The following is a 27,343-nucleotide window of genomic DNA, read 5'->3' as shown; positions in this document are numbered from 1 at the left end:
AGTGTATGCCATGCAGCGTGAAGAAATGGAACCCTATTGAATGCAGTGGATTTTATGCAGCATGATTGAATGCAGTGGATTCGATGCAGCATGATTGAATGCAGTGGATTCCAGGCAGCGAGGCCCAATGAATCCCGATTGAATGCAGTGGATATTATCCAGCATGGCCCAAAGCATCCCGATTGAATGCAGTGGATTCCATGCAGCATGTTTGAATGCAGTGGATTCCATGCAGCATGGCCCAATGGTTCCCGATTGAATGCAGTGGTTGCAATGAAGCATGATTGAATGCAGTGGATTCCATGAAGCGTGGCCCTATGGTACCCGATTGAATGCACTGGTTGCAATGAAGCATGATTGAATGCAGTGGATTCCATGCAGCATGGAGAAATTGAACCCTATTAAATGCAGGGGATTTTATGCAGCATGATTGAATGCAGTGGATTCCATGCAGCATGGTAAAATGCATCCCGATTGATGCAGTGGATTCCATGCAGTGTCATTGAATGCAGTGGATTCCATGCAGCATTGTAAAATGCATCCCAATTGAACGCAGTGCATTCCATGCAGCGGGGTTAAATGGATCCCGATTGAATGCAGTGGATTCGATGCAGCGTGGCCCAATGGATCTCGAGAGAATGCAGTGGATTCCATGCAGTGTGGTGCAATGGATTTAAATTGAACGCAGTGGATTCCATGCATCGTGGCGCAATGGATCCCAATTGAATGCAGTGAATTCCATGCAGCGTGATTGAATGCAGTATATTCCATGCAGCGTGGTAAAATGCATCCCGATTAAATGCAGTGGATTCCATCCAGCTTGATTGAATGCAGTTGATTCCATGGAGCGTGGCCCAATGCATCCCGATTAAATGCAGTGGATTTTATGCAGCATGGCCCAAAGCATCCCGATTGAATGTAGTGCATTCCATGCAGCATCACTGAATGCAGTGGATTCCATGCAGCATGGTAAAATGCATCCCGATTGAACGCAGTGTATTCCATGAAGCATGGCGAAATGGATCCCGATTGAATGCAGTGGATTCCATGCAGCGTGGCCCAATGGATCTCGATTGAATGCAGTGTATTCCATGCAGTGAGGCCCAATGAATCCCAATTGAATGCAGTGGATTCCATGCAGCATGGCGCAATGGATGTCGATTGAATGCAGTGGTTTCCCTGCAATGTGGCACAATGGATCCCGATTGACTGCAGTGGATTCCATGCAGCGTCACTGAATGCAGTGGATTCCTTGCAGCATGGTAAAATGCATCCCGATTAATGCAGTGGATTCCATGCTGTGTCATTGAATGCAGTGCATTCCATGCAGCATGGTAAAATGCATCCCGATTGAACGCAGTGCATTCCATGCAGCGGGGTTAAATGGATCCCGATTGAATGCAGTGGATTCGATGCAGCATGGCCCAATGGATCTCGAGAGAATGCAGTGGATTCCATGCAGTGTGGTGCAATGGATTTAAATTGAACGCAGTGGATTCCATGCATCGTGGCGCAATGGATCCCAATTGAATGCAGTGAATTCCATGCAGCGTGATTGAATGCAGTATATTCCATGCAGCGTGGTAAAATGCATCCCGATTAAATGCAGTGGATTCCATCCAGCTTGATTGAATGCAGTTGATTCCATGGAGCGTGGCCCAATGCATCCCGATTAAATGCAGTGGATTTTATGCAGCATGGCCCAAAGCATCCCGATTGAATGTAGTGCATTACATGCAGCATCACTGAATGCAGTGGATTCCATGAAGCATGGTAAAATGCATCCCGATTGAACGCAGTGTATTCCATGAAGCATGGCGAAATGGATCCCGATTGAATGCAGTGGATTCCATGCAGCGTGGCCCAATGGATCTCGATTGAATGCAGTGTATTCCATGCAGTGAGGCCCAATATATCCCAATTGAATGCAGTGGATTCCATGCAGCATGGCGCAATGGATGTCGATTGAATGCAGTGGTTTCCCTGCAATGTGGCACAATGGATCCCGATTGACTGCAGTGGATTCCATGCAGCGTCACTGAATGCAGTGGATTCCATGCAGCATGGTAAAATGCATCCCGATGGATGCAGTGGATTCCATGCAGTGTCATTGAATGCAGTGGATTCCATGCAGCATGGTAAAATGCATCCCAATTGAACGCAGTGCATTCCATGCAGCGGGGTTAAATGGATCCCGATTGAATGCAGTGGATTCGATGCAGCATGGCCCAATGGATCTCGAGAGAATGCAGTGGATTCCATGCAGTGTGGTGCAATGGATTTAAATTGAACGCAGTGGATTCCATGCATCGTGGCGCAATGGATCCCAATTGAATGCAGTGAATTCCATGCAGCGTGATTGAATGCAGTATATTCCATGCAGCGTGGTAAAATGCATCCCGATTAAATGCAGTGGATTCCATCTAGCTTGATTGAATGCAGTTGATTCCATGGAGCGTGGCCCAATGCATCCCGATTAAATGCAGTGGATTTTATGCAGCATGGCCCAAAGCATCCCGATTGAATGTAGTGCATTACATGCAGCATCACTGAATGCAGTGGATTCCATGCAGCATGGTAAAATGCATCCCGATTGAACGCAGTGTATTCCATGAAGCATGGCGAAATGGATCCCGATTGAATGCAGTGGATTCCATGCAGCGTGGCCCAATGGATCTCGATTGAACGCAGTGTATTCCATGCAGTGAGGCCCAATGTATCCCAATTGAATGCAGTGGATTCCATGCAGCATGGCGCAATGGATGTCGATTGAATGCAGTGGTTTCCCTGCAATGTGGCAAAATGGATCCCGATTGACTGCAGTGGATTCCATGCAGCGTCACTGAATGCAGTGGATTCCATGCAGCATGGTAAAATGCATCCCGATTGAACGCAGTGTATTCCATGAAGCATGGCTAAATGGATCCCGAGTGAATGCAGTGGATTCCAGGCAGTGTCATTGAATGCAGTGGATTCCATGCAGCATGGTATAATGTGTCACGATTGATGCAGTGGATTCCATGCATTGTCATTGAATGCAGTGGATTCCATGCAGCATGGTTAAATGCATCCCGATTGATGCAGTGGATTCCATGCAGTGTCAATGAATGCAGTGGATTCCAGGCAGCATGATAAAATGCATCCCGATTGATGCAGTGGATTCCATGCAGCGGGGTTAAATGGATCCCGATTGAATGCAGTGGATTCCATGCAGCGTGGCCCAATGGATCTCGATTGAATGCAGTGGATTCCATGCAGCGTGGCCCAATGGATCTCGATTGAATGCAGTGGATTCCACGCATTGTGGTGCAGTGGATTCTGATTGATTGCAGTGAATTCCATGCATCGTGGCACAATGGATCCCAATTGAATGCAGTTGATTCCATGCAGTGTGGCCCAATGGATCTCGATTGAATGCAGTGGATTCCATGCAGCGTGTTTGAATGCAGTGTATGCCATGCAGTGTGAAGAAATGGAACCCTATTGAATGCAGTGGATTTTATGCAGCATGATTGAATGCAGTGGATTCCATGCAGCATGATTGAATGCAGTGGATTCCAGGCAGCGAGGCCCAATGAATCCCGATTAAATGCAGTGGATACTATCCAGCATGGCCCAAAGCATCCCGATTGAATGCAGTGGATTCCATGCAGCATGTTTGAATGCAGTGGATTCCATGCAGCATGGCCCAATGGTTCCCGATTGAATGCAGTGGTTGCAATGAAGCATGATTGAATGCAGTGGATTCCATGAAGCGTGGCCCTATGGTACCCGATTGAATGCACTGGTTGCAATGAAGCATGATTGAATGCAGTGGATTCCATGCAGCATGGAGAAATTGAACCCTATTAAATGCAGGGGATTTTATGCAGCATGATTGAATGCAGTGGATTCCATGCAGCATGATTGAATGCAGTAGATTCCATGCAGTGAGGCCCAATGCATCCCGATTAAATGCAGTGGATTTTATGCAGAGAGGCCCAAAGCATCCCGATTGAATGCAGTGGATTCCATGCAGCGTCACTGAATGCAGTGGATTCGATGCAGCATGGTAAAATGCATCCCGATTGAACGAAGAGTATTCCATGCAGCGTGGCTAAATGGATCCCGATTGAATGCAGTGGATTCCATGCAGCGTGGCCCAATGGATCTGGAGAGATTGCAGTGGATTCCATGCAGTGTGGTGCAATGGATTTTAATTGAACACAGTGGATTCCATGCATCGTGGTGCAATGGATCCCAATTGAATGCAGTGAATTCCATGCAGCATGGCCCAATGGTTCCCGATTGAATGCAGTGGTTGCAATGAAGCATGATTGAATGCAGTGGATTCCATGAAGCGTGGCCCTATGGTACCCGATTGAATGCACTGGTTGCAATGAAGCATGATTGAATGCAGTGGATTCCATGCAGCATGGAGAAATTGAACCCTATTAAATGCAGGGGATTTTATGCAGCATGATTGAATGCAGTGGATTCCATGCAGCGTGATTGAATGCAGTACATTCCATGCAGCATGGAGAAATTGAACCCTATTAAATGCAGTGGATTCCATGCAGCATGATTGAATGCAGTAGATTCCATGCAGTGAGGCCCAATGCATGCCGATTAAATGCAGTGGATTTTATGCAGCATGGCCCAAAGCATCCCGATTGAAGGTAGTGCATTCCATGCAGCATCACTGAATGCAGTGGATTCCATGCAGCATGGTAAAATGCATCCCGATTGAACGCAGTGTATTCCATGAAGCATGGCTAAATGGATCCCGATTGAATGCAGTGGATTCCATGCAGCGTGGCCCAATGGATCTCGATTGAACGCAGTGTATTCCATGCAGTGAGGCCCAATGAATCCCAATTGGATGCAGTGGATTCCATGCAGCATCACGCAATGGATGTCGATTGAATGCAGTGGTTTCCCTGCAATGTGGCACAATGGATCCCGATTGACTGCAGTGGATTCCATGCAGCATGGCGCAATGGATGTCGATTGAATGCAGTGGTTTCCCTGCAATGTGGCAAAATGGATCCCGATTGACTGCAGTGGATTCCATGCAGCGTCACTGAATGCAGTGGATTCCATGCAGCATGGTAAAATTCATCCCGATTGAACGCAGTGTATTCCATGAAGCATGGCTAAATGGATCCCGAGTGAATGCAGTGGATTCCATGCAGTGTCATTGAATGCAGTGGATTCCATGCAGCATGGTATAATGTGTCACGATTGATGCAGTGGATTCCATGCATTGTCATTGAATGCAGTGGATTCCATGCAGCATGGTTAAATGCATCCCGATTGATGCAGTGGATTCCATGCAGTGTCAATGAATGCAGTGGATTCCAGGCAGCATGATAAAATGCATCCCGATTGATGCAGTGGATTCCATGCAGCGGGGTTAAATGGATCCCGATTGAATGCAGTGGATTCCATGCAGCGTGGCCCAATGGATCTAGATTGAATGCAGTGGATTCCATGCAGCGTGGCCCAATGGATCTCGATTGAATGCAGTGGATTCCACGCAGTGTGGTGCAGTGGATTCTGATTGATTGCAGTGAATTCCATGCATCGTGGCACAATGGATCCCAATTGAATGCAGTAGATTCCATGCAGTGTGGCCCAATGGATCTCGATTGAATGCAGTGGATTCCATGCAGCGTGTTTGAATGCAGTGTATGCCATGCAGCGTGAAGAAATGGAACCCTATTGAATGCAGTGGATTTTATGCAGCATGATTGAATGCAGTGGATTCCATGCAGCATGATTGAATGCAGTGGATTCCAGGCAGCGAGGCCCAATGAATCCCGATTGAATGCAGTGGATATTATCCAGCATGGCCCAAAGCATCCCGATTGAATGCAGTGGATTCCATGCAGCATGTTTGAATGCAGTGGATTCCATGCAGCATGGCCCAATGGTTCCCGATTGAATGCAGTGGTTGCAATGAAGCATGATTGAATGCAGTGGATTCCATGAAGCGTGGCCCTATGGTACCCGATTGAATGCACTGGTTGCAATGAAGCATGATTGAATGCAGTGGATTCCATGCAGCATGGAGAAATTGAACCCTATTAAATGCAGGGGATTTTATGCAGCATGATTGAATGCAGTGGATTCCATGCAGCATGGTAAAATGCATCCCGATTGATGCAGTGGATTCCATGCAGTGTCATTGAATGCAGTGGATTCCATGCAGCATTGTAAAATGCATCCCAATTGAACGCAGTGCATTCCATGCAGCGGGGTTAAATGGATCCCGATTGAATGCAGTGGATTCGATGCAGCGTGGCCCAATGGATCTCGAGAGAATGCAGTGGATTCCATGCAGTGTGGTGCAATGGATTTAAATTGAACGCAGTGGATTCCATGCATCGTGGCGCAATGGATCCCAATTGAATGCAGTGAATTCCATGCAGCGTGATTGAATGCAGTATATTCCATGCAGCGTGGTAAAATGCATCCCGATTAAATGCAGTGGATTCCATCCAGCTTGATTGAATGCAGTTGATTCCATGGAGCGTGGCCCAATGCATCCCGATTAAATGCAGTGGATTTTATGCAGCATGGCCCAAAGCATCCCGATTGAATGTAGTGCATTCCATGCAGCATCACTGAATGCAGTGGATTCCATGCAGCATGGTAAAATGCATCCCGATTGAACGCAGTGTATTCCATGAAGCATGGCGAAATGGATCCCGATTGAATGCAGTGGATTCCATGCAGCGTGGCCCAATGGATCTCGATTGAATGCAGTGTATTCCATGCAGTGAGGCCCAATGAATCCCAATTGAATGCAGTGGATTCCATGCAGCATGGCGCAATGGATGTCGATTGAATGCAGTGGTTTCCCTGCAATGTGGCACAATGGATCCCGATTGACTGCAGTGGATTCCATGCAGCGTCACTGAATGCAGTGGATTCCATGCAGCATGGTAAAATGCATCCCGATTGATGCAGTGGATTCCATGCTGTGTCATTGAATGCAGTGCATTCCATGCAGCATGGTAAAATGCATCCCGATTGAACGCAGTGCATTCCATGCAGCGGGGTTAAATGGATCCCGATTGAATGCAGTGGATTCGATGCAGCATGGCCCAATGGATCTCGAGAGAATGCAGTGGATTCCATGCAGTGTGGTGCAATGGATTTAAATTGAACGCAGTGGATTCCATGCATCGTGGCGCAATGGATCCCAATTGAATGCAGTGAATTCCATGCAGCGTGATTGAATGCAGTATATTCCATGCAGCGTGGTAAAATGCATCCCGATTAAATGCAGTGGATTCCATCCAGCTTGATTGAATGCAGTTGATTCCATGGAGCGTGGCCCAATGCATCCCGATTAAATGCAGTGGATTTTATGCAGCATGGCCCAAAGCATCCCGATTGAAGGTAGTGCATTCCATGCAGCATCACTGAATGCAGTGGATTCCATGCAGCATGGTAAAATGCATCCCGATTGAACGCAGTGTATTCCATGAAGCATGGCGAAATGGATCCCGATTGAATGCAGTGGATTCCATGCAGCGTGGCCCAATGGATCTCGATTGAACGCAGTGTATTCCATGCAGTGAGGCCCAATGTATCCCAATTGAATGCAGTGGATTCCATGCAGCATGGCGCAATGGATGTAGATTGAATGCAGTGGTTTCCCTGCAATGTGGCACAATGGATCCCGATTGACTGCAGTGGATTCCATGCAGCATGGCACAATGGATGTCGATTGAATGCAGTGGTTTCCCTGCAATGTGGCAAAATGGATCCCGATTGACTGCAGTGGATTCCATGCAGCGTCACTGAATGCAGTGGATTCCATGCAGCATGGTAAAATTCATCCCGATTGAACGCAGTGTATTCCATGAAGCATGGCTAAATGGATCCCGAGTGAATGCAGTGGATTCCATGCAGTGTCATTGAATGCAGTGGATTCCATGCAGCATGGTATAATGTGTCACGATTGATGCAGTGGATTCCATGCATTGTCATTGAATGCAGTGTATTAAATGCAGCATGGTTAAATGCATCACGATTGATGCAGTGGATTCCATGCAGTGTCAATGAATGCAGTGGATTCCAGGCAGCATGATAAAATGCATCCCGATTGATGCAGTGGATTCCATGCAGCGGGGTTAAATGGATCCCGATTGAATGCAGTGGATTCCATGCAGCGTGGCCCAATGGATCTCGATTGAATGCAGTGGATTCCACGCAGTGTGGTGCAGTGGATTCTGATTGATTGCAGTGAATTCCATGCATCGTGGCACAATGGATCCCAATTGAATGCAGTTGATTCCATGCAGTGTGGCCCAATGGATCTCGATTGAATGCAGTGGATTCCATGCAGCGTGTTTGAATGCAGTGTATGCCATGCAGCGTGAAGAAATGGAACCCTATTGAATGCAGTGGATTTTATGCAGCATGATTGAATGCAGTGGATTCCATGCAGCATGATTGAATGCAGTGGATTCCAGGCAGCGAGGCCCAATGAATCCCGATTGAATGCAGTGGATATTATCCAGCATGGCCCAAAGCATCCCGATTGAATGCAGTGGATTCCATGCAGCATGTTTGAATGCAGTGGATTCCATGCAGCATGGCCCAATGGTTCCCGATTGAATGCAGTGGTTGCAATGAAGCATGATTGAATGCAGTGGATTCCATGAAGCGTGGCCCTATGGTACCCGATTGAATGCACTGGTTGCAATGAAGCATGATTGAATGCAGTGGATTCCATGCAGCATGGAGAAATTGAACCCTATTAAATGCAGGGGATTTTATGCAGCATGATTGAATGCAGTGGATTCCATGCAGCATGATTGAATGCAGTAGATTCCATGCAGTGAGGCCCAATGCATCCCGATTAAATGCAGTGGATTTTATGCAGCGAGGCCCAAAGCATCCCGATTGAATGCAGTGGATTCCATGCAGCGTCACTGAATGCAGTGGATTCGATGCAGCATGGTAAAATGCATCCCGATTGAACCCAGTGTATTCTGTGCAGCGTGATAAATGGATCCCGATTGAATGCAGTGGATTCCATGCAGCGTGAACAACGGATCTCGAGAGAATGCAGTGGATTCCATGCAGTGTGGTGCAATGGATTTTGATTGAACGCAGTGGATTCGATGCATCGTTGTGCAATGGATCCCAATTGAATGCAGTGAATTCCATGCAGCGTGATTGAATGCAGTACATTCCATGCAGCATGGTAAAATGCATCCCGATTAAATGCAGTGGATTCCAACCAGCTTGATTGAATGCAGTTGATTCCATGGAGCGTGGCCCAATGCATCCCGATTAAATGCAGTGGATTTTATGCAGCATGGCCCAAAGCATCCCGATTGAAGGTAGTGCATTCCATGCAGCATCACTGAATGCAGTGGAGTCCATGCAGCATGGTAAAATGCATCCCGATTGAACGCAGTGTATTCCATGAAGCATGGCTAAATGGATCCCGATTATATGCAGTGGATTCCATGCAGCGTGGCCCAATGGATCTCGATTGAACGCAGTGTATTCCATGCAGTGAGGCCCAATGAATCCCAATTGAATGCAGTGGATTCCATGCAGCATGGCGCAATGGATGTCGATTGATTGCAGTTGTTTCCCTGCAATGTGGCACAATGGATCCCGATTGATGCAGTGGATTCCATGCAGCGTCACTGAATGCAGTGCATTCCATGCAGCATGGTAAAATGCATCCCGATGGATGCAGTGTATTCCATGCAGTGAGGCCCAATGAATCCCAATTGAATGCAGTGGATTCCATGCAGCATGGAGAAATTGAACCCTATTAAATGCAGGGGATTTTATGCAGCATGATTGAATGCAGTGGATTCCAAGCAGCATGATTGAATGCAGTAGATTCCATGCAGTGAGGCCCAATGCATCCCGATTAAATGCAGTGGATTTTATGCAGAGAGGCCCAAAGCATCCCGATTGAATGCAGTGGATTCCATGCAGCGTCACTGAATGCAGTGGATTCGATGCAGCATGGTTAAATGCATCCCGATTGAACGAAGTGTATTCCATGCAGCGTGGCTAAATGGATCCCGATTGAATGCAGTGGATTCCATGCAGCGTGGCCCAATGGATCTCGAGAGATTGCAGTGGATTCCAAGCAGAGTGGTGCAATGGATTTTAATTGAACGCAGTGGATTCCATGCATCGTGGTGCAATGGATCCCAATTGAATGCAGTGAATTCCATGCAGCGTGATTGAATGCAGTATATTCCATGCAGCGTGGTAAAATGCATCCCGATTAAATGCAGTGGATTCCATCCAGCTTGGTTGAATGCAATTGATTCCATGGAGCATGGCCCAATGCATCCCGATTAAATGCAGTGGATTTTATGCAGCATGGCCCAAAGCATCCCGATTGAAGGTAGTGCATTCCATGCAGCATCACTGAATGCAGTGGATTCCATGCAGCATGGTAAAATGCATCCCAATTGAACGCAGTGCATTCCATGCAGCGGGGTTAAATGGATGCCGATTGAATGCAGTGGATTCGATGCAGCGTGGCCCAATGGATCTCGATTGACTGCAGTGGATTCCATGCAGCGTCACTGAATGCAGTGGATTCCATGCAGCATGGTAAAATGCATCCCGATTGAACGCAGTGTATTCCATGAAGCATGGCTAAATGGATCCCGATTGAATGCAGTGGATTCCATGCAGCATGGCCCAATGGTTCCCGATTGAATGCAGTGGTTGCAATGAAGCATGATTGAATGCAGTGGATTCCATGAAGCGTGGCCCTATGGTACCCGATTGAATGCACTGGTTGCAATGAAGCATGAATGAATGCAGTGGATTCCATGCAGCATGGAGATATTGAACCCTATTAAATGCAGGGGATTTTATGCAGCATGATTGAATGCAGTGGATTCCATGCAGCATGATTGAATGCAGTAGATTCCATGCAGTGAGGCCCAATGCATCCCGATTAAATGCAGTGGATTTTATGCAGCGAGGCCCAAAGCATCCCGATTGAATGCAGTGGATTCCATGCAGCGTCACTGAATGCAGTGGATTCGATGCAGCATGGTAAAATGCATCCCGATTGAACGCAGTACATTCCATGCAGCATGGTAAAATGCATCCCGATTAAATGCAGTGGATTCCAACCAGCTTGATTGAATGCAGTTGATTCCATGGAGCGTGGCCCAATGCATCCCGATTAAATGCAGTGGATTTTATGCAGCATGGCCCAAAGCATCCCGATTGAAGGTAGTGCATTCCATGCAGCATCACTGAATGCAGTGGAGTCCATGCAGCATGGTAAAATGCATCCCGATTGAACGCAGTGTATTCCATGAAGCATGGCTAAATGGATCCCGATTATATGCAGTGGATTCCATGCAGCGTGGCCCAATGGATCTCGATTGAACGCAGTGTATTCCATGCAGTGAGGCCCAATGAATCCCAATTGAATGCAGTGGATTCCATGCAGCATGGCGCAATGGATGTCGATTGATTGCAGTTGTTTCCCTGCAATGTGGCACAATGGATCCCGATTGATGCAGTGGATTCCATGCAGCGTCACTGAATGCAGTGCATTCCATGCAGCATGGTAAAATGCATCCCGATGGATGCAGTGTATTCCATGCAGTGAGGCCCAATGAATCCCAATTGAATGCAGTGGATTCCATGCAGCATGGAGAAATTGAACCCTATTAAATGCAGGGGATTTTATGCAGCATGATTGAATGCAGTGGATTCCAAGCAGCATGATTGAATGCAGTAGATTCCATGCAGTGAGGCCCAATGCATCCCGATTAAATGCAGTGGATTTTATGCAGAGAGGCCCAAAGCATCCCGATTGAATGCAGTGGATTCCATGCAGCGTCACTGAATGCAGTGGATTCGATGCAGCATGGTTAAATGCATCCCGATTGAACGAAGTGTATTCCATGCAGCGTGGCTAAATGGATCCCGATTGAATGCAGTGGATTCCATGCAGCGTGGCCCAATGGATCTCGAGAGATTGCAGTGGATTCCAAGCAGAGTGGTGCAATGGATTTTAATTGAACGCAGTGGATTCCATGCATCGTGGTGCAATGGATCCCAATTGAATGCAGTGAATTCCATGCAGCGTGATTGAATGCAGTATATTCCATGCAGCGTGGTAAAATGCATCCCGATTAAATGCAGTGGATTCCATCCAGCTTGGTTGAATGCAATTGATTCCATGGAGCATGGCCCAATGCATCCCGATTAAATGCAGTGGATTTTATGCAGCATGGCCCAAAGCATCCCGATTGAAGGTAGTGCATTCCATGCAGCATCACTGAATGCAGTGGATTCCATGCAGCATGGTAAAATGCATCCCAATTGAACGCAGTGCATTCCATGCAGCGGGGTTAAATGGATGCCGATTGAATGCAGTGGATTCGATGCAGCGTGGCCCAATGGATCTCGATTGACTGCAGTGGATTCCATGCAGCGTCACTGAATGCAGTGGATTCCATGCAGCATGGTAAAATGCATCCCGATTGAACGCAGTGTATTCCATGAAGCATGGCTAAATGGATCCCGATTGAATGCAGTGGATTCCATGCAGCATGGCCCAATGGTTCCCGATTGAATGCAGTGGTTGCAATGAAGCATGATTGAATGCAGTGGATTCCATGAAGCGTGGCCCTATGGTACCCGATTGAATGCACTGGTTGCAATGAAGCATGAATGAATGCAGTGGATTCCATGCAGCATGGAGATATTGAACCCTATTAAATGCAGGGGATTTTATGCAGCATGATTGAATGCAGTGGATTCCATGCAGCATGATTGAATGCAGTAGATTCCATGCAGTGAGGCCCAATGCATCCCGATTAAATGCAGTGGATTTTATGCAGCGAGGCCCAAAGCATCCCGATTGAATGCAGTGGATTCCATGCAGCGTCACTGAATGCAGTGGATTCGATGCAGCATGGTAAAATGCATCCCGATTGAACCCAGTGTATTCTATGCAGCGTGATAAATGGATCCCGATTGAATGCAGTGGATTCGATGCAGCGTGGCCCAACGGATCTCGAGAGAATGCAGTGGATTCCATGCAGTGTGGTGCAATGTATTTTGATTGAACGCAGTGGATTCGATGCATCGTTGTGCAATGGATCCCAATTGAATGCAGTGAATTCCATGCAGCGTGATTGAATGCAGTATATTCCATGCAGCGTGGTAAAATGCATCCCGATTAAATGCAGTGGATTCCATCCAGCTTGATTGAATGCAGTTGATTCCATGGAGCGTGGCCCAATGCATCCCGATTAAATGCAGTGGATTTTATGCAGCATGGCCCAAAGCATCCCGATTGAAGGTAGTGCATTCCATGCAGCATCACTGAATGCAGTGGATTCCATGCAGCATGGTAAAATGCATCCCGATTGAACGCAGTGTATTCCATGAAGCATGGCTAAATGGATCCCGAGTGAATGCAGTGGATTCCATGCAGTGTCATTGAATGCAGTGGATTCCATGCAGCATGGTATAATGTGTCACGATTGATGCAGTGGATTCCATGCATTGTCATTGAATGCAGTGGATTCCATGCAGCATGGTTAAATGCATCCCGATTGATGCAGTGGATTCCATGCAGTGTCAATGAATGCAGTGGATTCCAGGCAGCATGATAAAATGCATCCCGATTGATGCAGTGGATTCCATGCAGCGGGGTTAAATGGATCCCGATTGAATGCAGTGGATTCCATGCAGCGTGGCCCAATGGATCTCGATTGAATGCAGTGGATTCCATGCAGCGTGGCCCAATGGATCTCGATTGAATGCAGTGGATTCCATGCAGTGTGGTGCAGTGGATTCTGATTGATTGCAGTGAATTCCATGCATCGTGGCACAATGGATCCCAATTGAATGCAGTGGATTCCATGCAGCGTGGCCCAAATGGATCTCGATTGAATGCAGTGGATTCCATGCAGCGTGTTTGAATGCAGTGTATGCCATGCAGCGTGAAGAAATGGAACCCTATTGAATGCAGTGGATTTTATGCAGCATGATTGAATGCAGTGGATTCGATGCAGCATGATTGAATGCAGTGGATTCCAGGCAGCGAGGCCCAATGAATACCGATTGAATGCAGTGGATATTATCCAGCATGGCCCAAAGCATCCCGATTGAATGCAGTGGATTCCATGCAGCATGTTTGAATGCAGTGGATTCCATGCAGCATGGCCCAATGGTTCCCGATTGAATGCAGTGGTTGCAATGAAGCATGATTGAATGCAGTGGATTCCATGAAGCGTGGCCCTATGGTACCCGATTGAATGCACTGGTTGCAATGAAGCATGATTGAATGCAGTGGATTCCATGCAGCATGGAGAAATTGAACCCTATTAAATGCAGGGGATTTTATGCAGCATGATTGAATGCAGTGGTTTCCATGCAGCATGATTGAATGCAGTAGATTCCATGCAGTGAGGCCCAATGCATCCCGATTAAATGCAGTGGATTCCATGCAGCGAGGCCCAAAGCATCCCGATTGAATGCAGTGGATTCCATGCAGCGTCACTGAATGCAGTGGATTCCATGCAGCATGGTAAAATGCATCCCGATTGAACCCAGTGTATTCTATGCAGCGTGATAAATGGATCCCGATTGAATGCAGTGGATTCGATGCAGCGTGGCCCAACGGATCTCGAGAGAATGCAGTGGATTCCATGCAGTGTGGTGCAATGGATTTTGATTGAACGCAGTGGATTCCATGCATCGTGGCGCAATGGATCCCAATTGAATGCAGTGAATTCCATGCAGCGTGATTGAATGCAGTACATTCCATGCAGCATGGTAAAATGTATCCCGATTAAATGCAGTGGATTCCATCCACCTTGATTGAATGCAGTTGATTCCATGGAGCGTGGCCCAATGCATCCCGATTAAATGCAGTGGATTTTATGCAGCATGGCCCAAAGCATCCCGATTGAAGGTAGTGCATTCCATGCAGCATCACTGAATGCAGTGGATTCCATGCAGCATGGTAAAATGCATCCCGATTGAACGCAGTGTATTCCATGAAGCATGGCTAAATGGATCCCGATTGAATGCAGTGGATTCTATGCAGCGTGGCCCAATGGATCTCGTTTGAACGCAGTGTATTCCATGCAGTGAGGCCCAATGAATCCCAATTGAATGCAGTGGATTCCATGCAGCATGGCGCAATGGATGTCGATTGATTGCAGTGGTTTCCGTGCAATGTCGCACAATGGATCCCGATTGATGCAGTGGATTCCATGCAGCGTCACTGAATGCAGTGGATTCCATGCAGCATGGTAAAATGCATCCCGATGGATGCAGTGGATTCCATGCAGTGTCATTGAATGCAGTGGATTCGATGCAGCATGGTTTAATGCATCCCAATTGAACGCAGTGCATTCCATGCAGCGGGGTTAAATGGATCCCGATTGAATGCAGTGGATTCGATGCAGCATGGCCCAATGGATCTCGAGAGAATGCAGTGGATTCCATGCAGTGTGGTGCAATGGATTTTAATTGAACGCAGTGGATTCCATGCATCGTGGCGCAATGGATCCCAATTGAATGCAGTGAATTCCATGCAGCGTGATTGAATGCAGTACATTCCATGCAGCGTGGTAAAATGCATCCCGATTAAATGCAGTGGATTCCATCCAGCTTGATTGAATGCAGTTGATTCCATGGAGCGTGGCCCAATGCATCCCGATTAAATGCAGTGGATTTTATGCAGCATGGCCCAAAGCATCCCGATTGAAGGTAGTGCATTCCATGCAGCATCACTGAATGCAGTGGATTCCATGCAGCATGGTAAAATGCATCCCGATTGAACGCAGTGTATTCCATGAAGCATGGCTAAATGGATCCCGATTGAATGCAGTGGATTCCATGCAGCGTGGCCCAATGGATCTCGATTGAACGCAGTGTATTCCATGCAGTGAGGCCCAATGAATCCCAATTGAATGCAGTGGATTCCATGCAGCATGGAGAAATTGAACCCTATTAAATGCAGGGGATTTTATGCAGCATGATTGAATGCGGTGGATTCCATGCAGCATGATTGAATGCAGTAGAGTCCATGCAGTGTGGCCCAATGCATCCCGATTAAATGCAGTGGATTTTATGCAGAGAGGCCCAAAACATCCCGATTGAATGCAGTGGATTCCATGCAGCGTCACTGAATGCAGTGGATTCGATGCAGCATGGTTAAATGCATCCCGATTGAACGAAGTGTATTCGATGCAGCGTGGCTAAATGGATCCCGATTGAATGCAGTGGATTCCATGCAGTGTGGTGCAATGGATTTAAATTGAACGCATTGGATTCCATGCATCTTTGCGCAATGGATCCCAATTGAATGCAGTGAATTCCATGCAGCGTGATTGAATGCAGTATATTCCATGCAGCGTGGTAAAATGCATCCCGATTAAATGCAGTGGATTCCATCCAGCTTGATTGAATGCAGTAGATTCCATGCAGTGAGGCCCAATGCATCCCGATTAAATGCAGTGGATTTTATGCAGCATGGCCCAAAGCATCCCGATTGAAGGTAGTGCATTCCATGCAGCAACACTGAATGCAGTGGATTCCATGCAGCATGGTAAAATGCATCCCGATTGAACGCAGTGTATTCCATGAAGCATGGCTAAATGGATCCCGATTGAATGCAGTGGATTCCATGCAGCATGGCCCAATGGTTCCCGATTGAATGCAGTGGTTGCAATGAAGCATGATTGAATGCAGTGGATTCCATGAAGCGTGGCCCTATGGTACCCGATTGAATGCACTGGTTGCAATGAAGCATGATTGAATCCAGTGGATTCCATGCAGCATGGAGAAATTGAACCCTATTAAATGCAGGGGATTTTATGCAGCATGATTGAATGCAGTGGATTCCATGCAGCATGATTGAATGCAGTAGATTCCATGCAGTGAGGCCCAATGCATCCCGATTAAATGCAGTGGATTTTATGCAGCGAGGCCCAAAGCATCCCGATTGAATGCAGTGGATTCCATGCAGCGTCACTGAATGCAGTGGATTCGATGCAGCATGGTAAAATGCATCCCGATTGAACGCAGTGTATTCCATGAAGCATGGCTAAATGGATCCCGATTGAATGCAGTGGATTCCATGCAGCATGGCCCAATGGTTCCCGATTGAATGCAGTGGTTGCAATGAAGCATGATTGAATGCAGTGGATTCCATGAAGCGTGGCCCTATGGTACCCGATTGAATGCACTGGTTGCAATGAAGCATGATTGAATCCAGTGGATTCCATGCAGCATGGAGAAATTGAACCCTATTAAATGCAGGGGATTTTATGCAGCATGATTGAATGCAGTGGATTCCATGCAGCATGATTGAATGCAGTAGATTCCATGCAGTGAGGCCCAATGCATCCCGATTAAATGCAGTGGATTTTATGCAGCGAGGCCCAAAGCATCCCGATTGAATGCAGTGGATTCCATGCAGCGTCACTGAATGCAGTGGATTCGATGCAGCATGGTAAAATGCATCCCGATTGAACCCAGTGTATTCTATGCAGCGTGATAAATGGATCCCGATTGAATGCAGTGGATTCGATGCAGCGTGGCCCAACGGATCTCGAGAGAATGCAGTGGATTCCATGCAGTGTGGTGCAATGTATTTTGATTGAACGCAGTGGATTCGATGCATCGTTGTGCAATGGATCCCAATTGAATGCAGTGAATTCCATGCAGCGTGATTGAATGCAGTACATTCCATGCAGCATGGTAAAATGCATCCCGATTAAATGCAGTGGATTCCATCCAGCTTGATTGAATGCAGTTGATTCCATGGAGCGTGGCCCAATGCATCCCGATTAAATGCAGTGGATTTTATGCAGCATGGCCCAAAGCATCCCGATTGAAGGTAGTGCATTCCATGCAGCATCACTGAATGCAGTGGATTCCATGCAGCATGGTAAAATGCATCCCGATTGAACGCAGTGTATTCCATGAAGCATGGCTAAATGGATCCCGAGTGAATGCAGTGGATTCCATGCAGCATGGTAAAATGCGTCACGATTGATGCAGTGGATTCCATGCACTGTCATTGAATGCAGTGGATTCCATGCAGCATGGTAAAATGCATCCCGATTGATGCAGTGGATTCCATGCAGTGTCATTTAATGCAGTGGATTCCAGGCAGCATGATAAAATGCATCCCGATTGATGCAGTGGATTCCATGCAGCGGGGTTAAATGGATCCCGATTGAATGCAGTGGATTCCATGCAGCGTGGCCCAATGGATCTCGATTGAATGCAGTGGACTCCGTGAAGTGTGGTGGAGTGGATTCTGATTGATTGCAGTGAATTCCATGCAGCGTGGCCCAATGGATCTCGATTGAATGCAGTGGACTCCGTGCAGTGTGGTGGAGTGGATTCTGATTGATTGCAGTGAATTCCATGCAGCATGGCCCAATGGTTCCCGATTGAATGCAGTGGTTGCAATGAAGCATGATTGAATGCAGTGGATTCCATGAAGCGTGGCCCTAAGGTACCCGATTGAATGCACTGGTTGCAATGAAGCATGATTGAATGCAGTGGATTCCATGCAGCATGGAGAAATTGAACCCTATTAAATGCAGGGGATTTTATGCAGCATGATTGAATGCAGTGGATTCCATGCAGCATGATTGAATGCAGTAGATTCCATGCAGTGAGGCCCAATGCATCCCGATTAAATGCAGTGGATTTTATGCAGTGAGGCCCAAAGCATCCCGATTGAATGCAGTGGATTCCATGCAGTGTCACTGAATGCAGTGGATTCGATGAAGCATGGTAAAATGCATCCCGATTGAACCCAGTGTATTCCATGCAGCGTGATAAATGGATCCAGATTGAATGCAGTGGATTCCATGCAGCGTGGCCCAATGGATCTCGAGAGAATGCAGTGGATTCCATGCAGTGTGGTGCAATGGATCTCGAGAGAATGCAGTGGATTCCATGCAGTGTGGTGCAATGGATTTTGATTGAACGCAGTGGATTCCATGCATCGTTGTGCAATGGATCCCAATTGAATGCAGTGAATTCCATGCAGCGTGATTGAATGCAGTACATTCCATGCAGCATGGTAAAATTCATCCCGATTAAATGCAGTGGATTCCATCCAGCTTGATTGAATGCAGTTGATTCCATGGAGCTTGGCCCAATGCATCCCGATTAAATGCAGTGGATTTTATGCAGCATGGCCCAAAGCATCCCGATTGAAGGTACTGCATTCCATGCAGCATCACTGAATGCAGTGGATTCCATGCAGCATGGTAAAATGCATCCCGATTAAACGCAGTGGATTACATGCAGCATGGCTAAATGGATCCCGAGTGAATGCAGTAGATTCCATGCAGTGTCATTGAATGCAGTGGATTCCATGCAGCATGGTAAAATGCGTCACGATTGATGCAGTGGATTCCATGCAGTGTCATTGAATGCAGTGGATTCCATGCAGCATGGTAAAATACATCCCGATGGATGCAGTGGATTCCATGCAGCGGGGTTAAATTGATCCTGATTGAATGCAGTGTATTCCATGCAGCGTGGCCCAATGGATCTCGATTGAATGCAGTGGATTCCATGCAGCGTGGCCCAATGGATCTCGATTGAATGCAGTGGATTCCATGCAGTGTGGTGCAGTGGATTCTGATTGATTGCAGTGAATTCCATGCATCGTGGCACAATGGATCCCAATTGAATGCAGTTGATTCCATGCAGCGTGGCCCAATGGATCTCGATTGAATGCATTGGATTCCATGCAGCGTGTTTGAATGCAGTGTATGCCATGCAGCGTGAAGAAATGGAACCCTATTGAATGCAGTGGATTTTATGCAGCATGATTGAATGCAGTGGATTCCATGCAGCATGATTGAATGCAGTGGATTCCAGGCAGCGAGGCCCAATGAATCCCGATTGAATGCAGTGGATATTATCCAGCATGGCCCAAAGCATCCCGATTGAATGCAGTTGGTTCCATGCAGCGTGTTTGAATGCAGTGGATTCCATGCAGCATGGCCCAATGGTTCCCGATTGAATGCAGTGGTTGCAATGAAGCGTGATTGAATGCAGTGGATTCCATGAAGCGTGGCCCTATGGTACCCGATTGAATGCACTGGTTGCAATGAAGCATGATTGAATGCAGTGGATTCCATGCAGCATGGAGACATTGAACCCTATTCAATGCAGGGGATTTTATGCAGCATGATTGAATGCAGTGGATTCCATGCAGCATGATTGAATGCAGTAGATTCCATGCAGTGAGGCCCAATGCATCCCGATTAAATGCAGTGGATTTTATGCAGCGAGGCCCAAAGCATCCCGATTGAATGCAGTGGATTCCATGCAGCGTCACTGAATGCAGTGGATTCGATGCAGCATGGTAAAATGCATCCCGATTGAACGAAGAGTATTCCATGCAGCGTGGCTAAATGGATCCCGATTGAATGCAGTGGATTCCATGCAGCGTGGCCCAATGGATCTCGAGAGATTGCAGTGGATTCCATGCAGTGTGGTGCAATGGATTTAAATTGAACGCAGTGGATTCCATGCATCGTGGTGCAATGGATCCCAATTGAATGCAGTGAATTCCATGCGGCGTGATTGAATGCAGTACACCCCATGCAGCGTGGTAAAATGCATCCCGATTAAATGCAGTGGATTCCATCCAGCTTGATTGAATGCAGTTGATTCCATGGAGCGTGGCCCAATGCATCCCGATTAAATGCAGTGGATTTTATGCAGCATGGCCCAAAGCATCCCGATTGAAGGTAGTGCATTCCATGCAGCATCACTGAATGCAGTGGATTCCATGCAGCATGGTAAAATGCATCCCGATTGAACGCAGTGTATTCCATGAAGCATGGCTAAATGGCTCCCGAGTGAATGCAGTAGATTCCATGCAGTGTCATTGAATGCAGTGGATTCCATGCAGCATGGTAAAATGCGTCACGATTGATGCAGTGGATTCCATGCAGTGTCATTGAATGCAGTGGATTCCAGGCAGCATGGTAAAATGCATCCCGATTGATGCAGTGGATTCCATGCAGCGGGGTTAAATGGATCCCGATTGAATGCAGTGTATTCCATGCAGCGTGGCCCAATGGATCTCGATTGAATGCAGTGGATTCCATGCAGCGTGGCCCAATGGATCTCCATTGAATGCAGTGGATTCCATGCAGTGTGGTACAGTGGATTCTGATTGATTGCAGTGAATTCCATTCATCGTGGCACAATGGATCCCAATTGAATGCAGTGGATTCCATGCAGCGTGGCCCAATGGATCTCGATTAAATGCAGTGGATTCCATGCAGCATGTTTGAATGCAGTGTATGCCATGCAACGTTAAGAAATGGAACCCTATTGAATGCAGTGGATTTTATGCAGGATGATTGAATGCAGTGGATTCCATGCAGCATGATTGAATGCAGTGGATTCGATGCAGCGTGGCCCAATGGATCTCGAGAGAATGCAGTGGATTCCATGCAGTGTGGTGCAATGGATTTTGATTGAACGCAGTGGATTCGATGCATCGTTGTGCAATGGATCCCAATTGAATGCAGTGAATTCCATGCAGCGTGATTGAATGCAGTACATTCCATGCAGCATGGTAAAATGCATCCCGATTAAATGCAGTGGATTCCATCCAGCTTGATTGAATGCAGTTGATTCCATGGAGCGTGGCCCAATGCATCCCGATTAAATGCAGTGGATTTTATGCAGCATGGCCCAAAGCATCCCGATTGAAGGTAGTGCATTCCATGCAGCATCACTGAATGCAGTGGATTCCATGCAGCATGGTAAAATGCATCCCGATTGAACGCAGGGTATTCCATGAAGCATGGCTAAATGGATCCCGATTGAATGCAGTGGATTCCATGCAGCATGGCGCAATGGATGTCGATTGATTGCAGTGGTTTCCCTGCAATGTGGCACAATGGATCCCGATTGATGCAGTGGATTCCATGCAGCGTCACTGAATGCAGTGGATTCCATGCAGCATGGTAAAATGCATCCCGATGGATGCAGTGGATTCCATGCAGTGTCATTGAATGCAGTGGATTCCATGCAGCATGGTTTAATGCATCCCAATTGAACGCAGTGCATTCCATGCAGCGGGGTTAAATGGATCCCGATTGAATGCAGTGGATTCGATGCAGCGTGGCCCAATGGATCTCGAGAGAATGCAGTGGATTCCATGCAGTGTGGTGCAATGGATTTAAATTGAACGCAGTGGATTCCATGCAGCGTGATTGAATGCAGTATATTCCATGCAGCGTGGTAAAATGCATCCCGATTAAATGCAGTGGATTCCATCCAGCTTGATTGAATGCAGTTGATTCCATGGAGCGTGGCCCAATGCTTCCCGATTAAATGCAGTGGATTTTATGCAGCATGGCCCAAAGCATCCCGATTGAAGGTAGTGCATTCCATGCAGCATCACTGAATGCAGTGGATTCCATGCAGCATGGTAAAATGCATCCCGATTGAATGCAGTGTATTCCATGAAGCATGGCTAAATGGATCCCAATTGAATGCAGTGAATTCCATGCAGCGTGATTGAATGCAGTATATTCCATGCAGCGTGGTAAAATGCATCCCGATTAAATGCAGTGGATTCCATCCAGCTTGATTGAATGCAGTTGATTCCATGGAGCGTGGCCCAATGCTTCCCGATTAAATTCAGTGGATTTTATGCAGCATGGCCCAAAGCATCCCGATTGAAGGTAGTGCATTCCATGCAGCATCACTGAATGCAGTGGATTCCATGCAGCATGGTAAAATGCATCCCGATTGAATGCAGTGTATTCCATGAAGCATGGCTAAATGGATCCCGATTGAATGCAGTGGATTCCATGCAGCGTGGCCCAATGGATCTCGATTGAACGCAGTGTATTCCATGCAGTGAGGCCCAATGAATCCCAATTGAATGCAGTGGATTCCATGCAGCATAGAGAAATTGAACCATATTAAATGCAGGGGATTTTATGCAGCATGATTGAATGCAGTGGATTCCATGCAGCATGATTGAATGCAGTAGATTCCATGCAGTGAGGCCCAATGCATCCCGATTAAATGCAGTGGATTTTATGCAGAGAGGCCCAAAGCATCCCGATTGAATGCAGTGGATTCCATGCAGCGTCACTGAATGCAGTGGATTCGATGCAGCATGGTAAAATGCATCCCGATTGAACGAAGAGTATTCCATGCAGCGTGGCTAAATGGATCCCGATTGAATGCAGTGGATTCCATGCAGCGTGGCCCAATGGATCTCGAGAGATTGCAGTGGATTCCAAGCAGAGTGGTGCAATGGATTTTAATTGAACGCAGTGGATTCCATGCATCGTGGTGCAATGGATCCCAATTGAATGCAGTGAATTCCATGCAGCGTGATTGAATGCAGTATATTCCATGCAGCGTGGTAAAATGCATCCCGATTAAATGCAGTGGATTCCATCCAGCTTGGTTGAATGCAGTTGATTCCATGGAGCGTGGCCCAATGCATCCCGATTAAATGCAGTGGATTTTATGCAGCATGGCCCAAAGCATCCCGATTGAAGGTAGTGCATTCCATGCAGCATCACTGAATGCAGTGGATTCCATGCAGCATGGTAAAATGCATCCCAATTGAACGCAGTGCATTCCATGCAGCGGGGTTAAATGGATGCCGATTGAATGCAGTGGATTCGATGCAGCGTGGCCCAATGGATCTCGATTGACTGCAGTGGATTCCATGCAGCGTGGCCCAGTGGATCTCGATTGACTGCAGTGGATTCCATGCAGCGTCACTGAATGCAGTGGATTCCATGCAGCATGGTAAAATGCATCCCGATTGATGCAGTGGATTCCATGCAGTGTCATTGAATGCAGTGGATTCCATGCAGCATGGTTTAATGCATCCCAATTGGTCGCAGTGCATTCCATTCAGCGGGGTTAAATGGATCCCGATTGAATGCAGTGGATTCGATGCAGCGTGGCCCAATGGATCTCGAGAGAATGCAGTGGATTCCATGCAGTGTGGTGCAATGGATTTAAATTGAACGCATTGGATTCCATGCATCGTGGTGCAATGGATCCCAATTGAATGCAGTGAATTCCATGCAGCGTGATTGAATGCAGTATTTTCCATGCAGCGTGGTAAAATGCATCCCGATTAAATGCAGTGGATTCCATCCAGCTTGATTGAATGCAGTTGATTCCATGGAGCGTGGCCCAATGCATCCCGATTAAATGCAGTGGATTTTATGCAGCATGGCCCAAAGCATCCCGATTGAAGGTAGTGCATTCCATGCAGCATCACTGAATGCAGTGGATTCCATGCAGCATGGTAAAATGCATCCCGATTGAACGCAGTGTATTCCATGAAGCATGGCTAAATGGATCCCGATTGAATGCAGTGGATTCCATGCACCATGGCCCAATGGTTCCCGATTGAATGCAGTGGTTGCAATGAAGCATGATTGAATGCAGTGGATTCCATGAAGCGTGGCCCTATGGTACCCGATTGAATGCACTTGTTGCAATGAAGCATGATTGAATGCAGTGGATTCCATGCAGCATGGAGAAATTGAACCCTATTAAATGCAGGGGATTTTATGCAGCATGATTGAATGCAGTGGATTCCATGCAGCATGATTGAATGCAGTAGATTCCATGCAGTGAGGCCCAATGCATCCCGATTAAATGCAGTGGATTTTATGCAGCGAGGCCCAAAGCATCCCGATTGAATGCAGTAGATTCCATGCAGCGTCACTGAATGCAGTGGATTCCATGCAGCATGGTAAAATGCATCCCGATTGAACCCAGTGTATTCTATGCAGCGTGATAAATGGATCCCGATTGAATGCAGTGGATTCGATGCAGCGTGGCCCAACGGATCTCGAGAGAATGCAGTGGATTCCATGCAGTGTGGTGCAATGTATTTTGATTGAACGCAGTGGATTCGATGCATCGTTGTGCAATGGATCCCAATTGAATGCAGTGAATTCCATGCAGCGTGATTGAATGCAGTACATTCCATGCAGCGTGGTAAAATGCATCCCGATTAAATGCAGTGGATTCCATCCAGCTTGATTGAATGCAATTGATTCCATGGAGCATGGCCCAATGCATCCCGATTAAATGCAGTGGATTTTATGCAGCATGGCCCAAAGCATCCCGATTGAAGGTAGTGCATTCCATGCAGCATCACTGAATGCAGTGGATTCCATGCAGCATGGTAAAATGCATCCCGATTGAACGCAGTGTATTCCATGAAGCATGGCTAAATGGATCCCCATTGAATGCAGTGGATTCCATGCAGCGTGGCCCAATGGATCTCGATTGAACGCAGTGTATTCCATGCAGTGAGGCCCAATGAATCCCAATTGAATGCAGTGGATTCCATGCAGCATGGCGCAATGGATGTCGATTGAATGCAGTGGTTTCCCTGCAATGTGGCACAATGGATTCCGATTGACTGCAGTGGATTCCATGCAGCGTCACTGAATGCAGTGGATTCCATGCAGCATGGTAAAATGCATCCCGATTGATGCAGTGGATTCCATGCAGCGTCATTGAATGCAGTGGATTCCATGCAGCATGGTAAAATGCATCCCAATTGAACGCAGTGCATTCCATGCAGCGGGGTTAAATGGATCCCGATTGAATGCAGTGGATTCGATGCAGCATGGCCCAATGGATCTCGAGAGAATGCAGTGGATTCCATGCAGTGTGGTGCAATGGATTTAAATTGAACGCAGTGGATTCCATGCATCGTGGCGCAATGGATCCCAATTGAATGCAGTGAATTCCATGCAGCGTGATTGAATGCAGTATATTCCATGCAGCGTGGTAAAATGCATCCCGATTAAATGCAGTGGATTCCATCCAGCTTGATTGAATGCAGTTGATTCCATGGAGCGTGGCCCAATGCATCCCGATTAAATGCAGTGGATTTTATGCAGCATGGCCCAAAGCATCCCGATTGAAGGTAGTGCATTCCATGCAGCATCACTGAATGCAGTGGATTCCATGCAGCATGGTAAAATGCATCCCGATTGAACGCAGTGTATTCCATGAAGCATGGCGAAATGGATCCCGATTGAATGCAGTGGATTCCATGCAGCGTGGCCCAATGGATCTCGATTGAATGCAGTGTATTCCATGCAGTGAGGCCCAATGTATCCCAATTGAATGCAGTGGATTCCATGCAGCATGGCGCAATGGATGTCGATTGAATGCAGTGGTTTCCCTGCAATGTGGCACAATGTATCCCGATTGACTGCAGTGGATTCCATGCAGCGTCACTGAATGCAGTGGATTCCATGCAGCATGGTAAAATGCATCCCGATTGATGCAGTGGATTCCATGCAGTGTCATTGAATGCAGTGGATTCCATGCAGCATGGTAAAATGCATCCCAATTGAACGCAGTGCATTCCATGCAGCGGGGTTAAATGGATCCCGATTGAATGCAGTGGATTCGATGCAGCATGGCCCAATGGATCTCGAGAGAATGCAGTGGATTCCATGCAGTGTGGTGCAATGGATTTAAACTGAACGCAGTGGATTCCATGCATCGTGGTGCAATGGATCCCAATTGAATGCAGTGAATTCCATGCAGCGTGATTGAATGCAGTATATTCCATGCAGCGTGGTAAAATGCATCCCAATTGAACGCAGTGCATTCCATGCAGCGGGGTTAAATGGATGCCGATTGAATGCAGTGGATTCGATGCAGCGTGGCCCAATGGATCTCGATTGACTGCAGTGGATTCCATGCAGCGTGGCCCAATGGATCTCGATTGACTGCAGTGGATTCCATGCAGCGTCACTGACTGCAGTGGATTCCATGCAGCATGGTAAAATGCATCCCGATTGATGCAGTGGATTCCATGCAGTGTCATTGAATGCAGTGGATTCCATGCAGCATGGTTTAATGCATCCCAATTGATCACAGTGCATTCCATGCAGCGGGGTTAAATGGATCCCGATTGAATGCAGTGGATTCGATGCAGCGTGGCCCAATGGATCTCGAGAGAATGCAGTGGATTCCATGCAGTGTGGTGCAATGGATTTAAATTGAACGCATTGGATTCCATGCATCGTGGCGCAATGGATCCCAATTGAATGCAGTGAATTCCATGCAGCGTGATTGAATGCAGTATATTCCATGCAGCGTGGTAAAATACATCCCGATTAAATGCAGTGGATTCCATCCAGCTTGATTGAATGCAGTTGATTCCATGGAGCGTGGCCCAATGCATCCCGATTAAACGCAGTGGATTTTATGCAGCATGGCCCAAAGCATCCCGATTGAAGGTAGTGCATTCCATGCAGCATCACTGAATGCAGTGGATTCCATGCAG

The sequence above is a fragment of the Sus scrofa genome, chromosome 15 (assembly GCF_054392235.1).
Source record: "Sus scrofa isolate SSC_HxYL_T2T_F1_AM1 chromosome 15, Sscrofa_HxYL_maternal_Yorkshire_Landrace_v2.0, whole genome shotgun sequence".
Lineage (NCBI taxonomy): Eukaryota > Metazoa > Chordata > Mammalia > Artiodactyla > Suidae > Sus > Sus scrofa.
The sequence above is the reverse complement of the archived record's forward strand: the minus strand, read 5'-3'. Positions refer to the sequence as shown.